General features: G+C 36.2%; 1 long non-coding RNA gene across 1 annotated transcript; it reads right to left on the bottom strand.

Moving 5' to 3' along the window:
• Positions 1-4,526: 4,526 nt before the first annotated feature.
• On the bottom strand, positions 4,527-6,028 carry LOC127157807 (uncharacterized). Its single transcript, XR_007825999.1, has 4 exons — positions 5,959-6,028; positions 5,742-5,829; positions 5,566-5,604; positions 4,527-5,453 (listed from the first exon to the last, which is right to left on the bottom strand). It is a non-coding gene; the product is annotated as an uncharacterized LOC127157807 (long non-coding RNA).
• Positions 6,029-6,048: the final 20 nt, after the last annotated feature.

The following is a 6,048-nucleotide window of genomic DNA, read 5'->3' as shown; positions in this document are numbered from 1 at the left end:
CTTTGATTTTAAATGCATGTGCAGAATTAAATTATTTATTTTTTCAGGTTTGTCACATTATTTTGAAACAACATCAGGTTTCATTGGAATATTTAAAAAAAAATAGTTGTATATTGTGGAAGGTGTTGCAGTAATGAGAGAAATCATCAAAATAAAAAAAAAAACTTATTTTATGACTCACTCACTGAGGTTTTATTGCCTCAAGTAATGCAAACGGAGCACACTACATTTCTCTATAGGAAAGACACAATGCCTATAGAAATAGACTCTTTCCTATTCATTTACAGACAAACCTTTCTTTGACCTTCCTATCACACATAGCCCAGGTCATTGTGTACAGTACTACTGCATTGTATTTTAATTTTGTCTGTTGCAGTTGTATTTGTCTTTCTACTGTTTTATGCATGCATTATGATAGATGGCTAGTCATATAACCCACCTATGTCATGTTTAGACTCTTTTAATTCGTATTTTGATGATCTAAAAGATGGTGTAAATTGGATGTTGATATCTATGCAACATATTAGTGTTTTAAGAAACCCTAGTAGTTTTTGCATCAACACCCAATCCAATTACATATGCAAAATACCATGCTCATGGACAAAGAGTCGTAAACTTTCCCTCCAAAGGTGAAAGTTACCATTGGTTCGTGAACCTCTTGGAGGCGCAGCCTCCAGAGAGCTTAAAGGGATCAAACGATTGATCGCCTCCCTCTTCCTTTTTCTTCTTCTCTCTCTTCACTTCGCTCTCTTCTGCAAAACCCTCCGATTGCAGCCTGTGTGGAGGAACCCACGGGGAGCCTGAGCCGGCACGAGGCGTGCCCGGTGGGCCCGACAGGCCCCAACATACAGAGCTAGAGAACCTAAGAAGATGAGCTAGAACTCTTCAGGACTTCCCTAAGCGTGCGCCAGGCCTTGCGGCCTTGTCTTTTCATTCCCCAAAGATCACAGGACTTCAGCTGGGTCCCTCTCAGCTCTTGGTTCTTCTTCACTTTTCACATGGGATGAAACTCCCAGTCACCATCAAGTCAGAACATCTTTGGAGTTCATCACTCTTCAGACCCGGAAGAATGTGATCGTGATTCCAAAACCACCACTGCTCCAAACCATCAAGACTTTCACCCGAGACTGCATTTGGACACTTGTTCAACTACAAAGGCAATGCAAGTATCGTACACTTAACTAAACAAACAGAGGTTTAGTATAAGCTGTAGACAGCACTGATGGTTTCACTCAGGTGGTTAACTGACTCATTTCATAGCTTCATTTCCTTCTCTCTCTCTAACTGCTTCTCACTGACCATTCCCCCATGTATGAGTGACTTCATGTTTGTTTGTTTAGATTAGTTGTGTGTTAGTCCTTCGTTAATAAACTATTGTGCACAAATTACATGAGTTTTGATTCTGATTCTGCCTTGCAAATTAATGTCCCTTTACGATTCCGATTCGAGCTACTTGCGCTAATGCAATGGTACTTTAAGAAAGTTATTTCCTTTGGCCAAGAAAATATAATTTCTTAGAGCTGATATAAAGATTATACTGAATGTTCGCTGGGCAAACAGATTAGTTGATGGAAAAGTAATTCTGCTACAGTTACTACTCGCAGCTGATATAAATAATTGTAATTAATCATAATTAATTGTAATTATTTATACACATTTCCCTTTGAGCTAAAATTGCTACAAAAGTGTTGAGTTAAGTGCGCAATACCAATTATTTAACTAATGACAGATGTTGTTGTATTGATATAAAAAACATTAGGAGTCAGATCCATACGTGAGGGGCCCCATAAAGTAAAGACAAGACACGTGTGTGTGAAAGGACCCCATAAAGACAAGACACGTGTGTGTGAAAGGACCCCATAAAGACAAGACACGTGTGTGTGAAAGGACCCCATAAAGCCAAGAACAGAAATGTGTGTGTCACATAAGAACGAGACTACTAATGTAATTCACGTTCAATATCAATAGTTTGTGATGACAGTGTCTGCATTAGTACTTACTGTGAGACGGATTCAGTTCTCTTTGGGTCATCATGGGATTGCTGATCGGTTACAAACTGCTCGTCTGAAGAAGCAGCCCGCTTATTTGGACCCTGAAATCAGTGACATATGACATATAGACCCTCGGTCAAGCTCATGTGTCTTGCAACCATTTCTGATTTATTAAAAAAATAAATAAATAAATAAAAATAACTAAAAGAAAATAAAACAAAAAAAGTGAAAATCTTTATCAAATCAGTATATTACTAATGCATTTCTGTAAAACTACAAAGAAACCGTGGTCAGATTATCATGTTATGCAATAAAAATGCTCCATGCATAAAACATCACTTAGTTAACAGCTAGAATTAACGTTAGCATTATTAACATAAGCAGTTTAACGATTTGCACACACTGTATTAACATCATTGTGCTGTACTACGAAACTGAGTAAGAACTTCAACGAAAATGTATGAAGTGCAAAGTTAAATAACAAGCGACTCACCTGTTACTCACACAAAGAGACCTCCATTTGCACAAACACTTTAAATGACGTCGAACTTCTTGGTTTGAAACGGGTGTAACACCGTCCGTGATCATAAAAATGACGCTCACGTCATTTGACGAAACTAATTGACTCCACCCTGTCCGTGAACCTGTCTCATTGGCTACATGACACACACTTCCGGGAGTGTGCATCTGGTGCAGTAACTCACTGTCAGATATAGGGGTGATAGAGAGCACACCCACTCACACACATATACCCATACTTTATCACGTTGTGGGGAAAGTGAAAAAAAAAGAGTGAGACACGTGAGAACAGGCTTCTGAGGCTGTTTTAATTGAAATCGGTGTGGGGCCCGATATTTTGGGCCCCACAATGCTGGGAATTCCGTGCCTTCTTATGAAATCTGTATCGTTTGGTGTCACTCCAACAATAAGAAGAACCAACTCTTTCTGCTCCCCAACAGCTCTTCATTTCTGCTGGCTTTTACAATTTGGCCACATTTAGCAATGTTTTGACCTTTGTAAAAACAAAACAAAAAAAAAAAACAAAAATGTAAAAGACACAAAACACTATTACAGAACATCAAAAAAAAAAAAAAAAAAAAAAAAATCACAGTAGTGTTGTTGTGTATTTTCGCAATGTCTTGGCCGAGGATTTTTGAAGTGTCTGAATGTGAATCTGACCTGAAGTTAAAATATGTTCCTGCAGTAAACTGAAAGTGAGAATCACATTAAAGCACATGTTGATGCAGAAATTCAGCCTGTCTCATCTCACTTATCATCGATTTATTATAAAATATATTAAAGTACTTAAAAAATAGAGAACAGAATTCAGAGCATGTTATTACAGAATTTGTTTTATTGTACAACAAAATTTGCAATTACATAAAAGTACAGTAATCGCTACTTAACAAAGTGAATAGTTCACTGCATGTAATGCAAGTAGTACTGAATATTGTACAGTATGTCATTATTCAGCACTTATACAGCAGTCCAACTGCAAAATCCCAGAAGGTCAAGGAAAACTCAAAATGAAAAGCATGTTATACAACTAAGGCAAGGTCAATGAGAGATTTATTCTGACTCAGCATCATTGTCTGACCTGAGGACTAATGATAGAGAAAAAAAAAAAAAAAACCCTCTGATCTGACAGATCCAGCCTTACTCTTCCTCGTCCTCATCATCTTTGGATCATTTCCAGCCATTGTTGCTCTCATCATTCAGTGCATCTGTTCACTCTGAACTCACTCACATTTTGTACAGTTACTTTGATCACATCATTAGAAACAAGTGTGAACAGTTTTGAGTGGTTGTGTATAAATGATGACAACTGTAGTTTTTAAACTTTTGCTGCTCATTTTTACAGTTTTCTAACACACAAATTCACAAGTATATATATGCACAAAATGACACTAAATGATGACTGAGAATCTCTTTAACCACAACTTACACTTGATCCTGTTCATAAATAGGTTGTTACTGACTTTCCGTTTGTATGATTGCTATTTTTATCAGTGTCTCTGACAAGCAACTACAAATATATATATATATATATATATAAAAAAAAAAAAAAAAAACTACACTCCTTTCCCTCCAGCAAAATATGAGTAATACTTTCACTCAGCATTGTGCAAGGCAGATCTTACACTGCGGTAATAAAAGACTTGATGATGAAATGCAACAACTGTATGAAACCAAAAACAACTTATAGTTGGCAGAGCACTGATATTTACCACTAAAAACAAGGTAAACTGCCCAGGCCAAAATATATGACTCCACATCCATAATAAAAAATGCCAAATGAATAAATGTCAAATGAATAAACTGACAAATAAACTGCCAAATCAATAAATATATACACTTGTTTTAGACCACCAAAAATATGTCACTGTAATATGCAATTTGGATGGTCACAAATACAGACAAGTTACCGTGATGCCACCACCAAACATACTTGTGTCTGTTTTACTTTATTTGTACTTGCCCTTAAAAATATGCTTTGTGCATTTATTGAATCTTTAATTGCAGGCAGTGTAAAAATATGGACCATAGTTCTTGTAAATGTGTCATTTCTTGAAGCTTTAATTGCAGGCGGTGTTGTAACTGACGTAATGTAATGTTCAATGCACTTCATGTTGCTAATCACAAAGAATGAAATATATATAAACAAGTCAGGTCAAAAGTAATCAGAATGTGGTGATTATATTGTCTAAAATGTGTAATGAAGTGTATTACATTATTGTTTTTTGTCATGCAATTTGGAATCAGTGACAGACTTCAGTGGACTTCAGACTTCAAGCTTAAAGTAATATACTGTATTTCATTGTATCTATGCTTTAGAAAAATTAAAAGCCTGGAAACTGTATAGAAAGTACAAGTAAAATGTGATAAATTCTTGGTCAAAGCATGTTGTGATTTCTGATGTTGGTGCATGTCAGTGTTTTCTCCTCGTTTCGTCATCAAACATTTTTTAATTGTGTGTCTATTTTAGATACAGGACTTGTGCTTGCTAGTAAAGGTTTTTCCCCCAGTGTAATTGCGTCAGATACTGTCTTCATGTCAAAACAGGCGGTGAGTCATTGTGTCTGAGGGTGATCCTGAGATAGGAATGTGCTGGGAAATCCTCACTCCTATAACTATGCATGTTGGATTCTCATTTTGTAGGCATAATTGCTTTACAGAAACAATGCTTCAATGTCTTTTAGCTCTTATGAAACTTGTTTGACAGAAATCAGACTCATCTAGCATTAAAGAAATGTATGTCTATAATCTTTCATATGAATACTACAATAATGCACTTAGTGAGCTAAAAATCATCACCTGAAATGGTTTAACTGATCTGTCTCTGCACTAAAGTAACAGAATGAACAGCATTCAATGATTGATGTGATGAAACACTGGAGACGGAGCTGTTGAAGTGCAGTCAGTGAGGATCATCAGATCATTTGCACAGCAGATTCAGGATCCCTGAGAGAAACAGACTGACTTACAGATTCATTCATAGATTCAGAGTCTGAGCTGAAGATTCAGACATCATCCGTCTGTTTCACAAATGATCATGTAATTCAGTCAAACTCACCTGTTTTCAAAGTTGTTCTGCACTTCCCTCTGAAAACATCTGACAATAAAAATAAAAAATGTTATTTTCATCAAAGTATTCTCTTTTAATTTAGAGAGATGTTAAGCAGTTAATGCAGTCAAAACACATCACATAATGTCAGACTCATTTTTTTAACAATCATAAAAATCACTCACCTGGTTTTCCTTTTCCGCAGCAAGAAACAGATCAAGAACATGATGAGAAGAACGATGATAACAAGAGCAAAAATCCATAACAGCTGATCTAAACAGCAATACAAAAATAAACATCACATTAACATCATCTGATCTGCTGAATTATTAAAAAAGCCTAAATGTCTTTGTGTTCAGATTGTGTGTTGATTTGAGTTGAGTATCAGTCGGCTGAACTCACTTGATTCTGGAGTTTGCGTCGGTCCACTGATGTTGGTCTCATTTGTCACTGAAAAACACATTCACAATCATCATTCACAGAAGATTCAGT

This window comes from Labeo rohita, unplaced genomic scaffold, assembly GCF_022985175.1.
Source record: "Labeo rohita strain BAU-BD-2019 unplaced genomic scaffold, IGBB_LRoh.1.0 scaffold_1200, whole genome shotgun sequence".
In the NCBI taxonomy this organism is placed as follows: domain Eukaryota; kingdom Metazoa; phylum Chordata; class Actinopteri; order Cypriniformes; family Cyprinidae; genus Labeo; species Labeo rohita.
The sequence above is the reverse complement of the archived record's forward strand: the minus strand, read 5'-3'. Positions and strand labels throughout refer to the sequence as shown.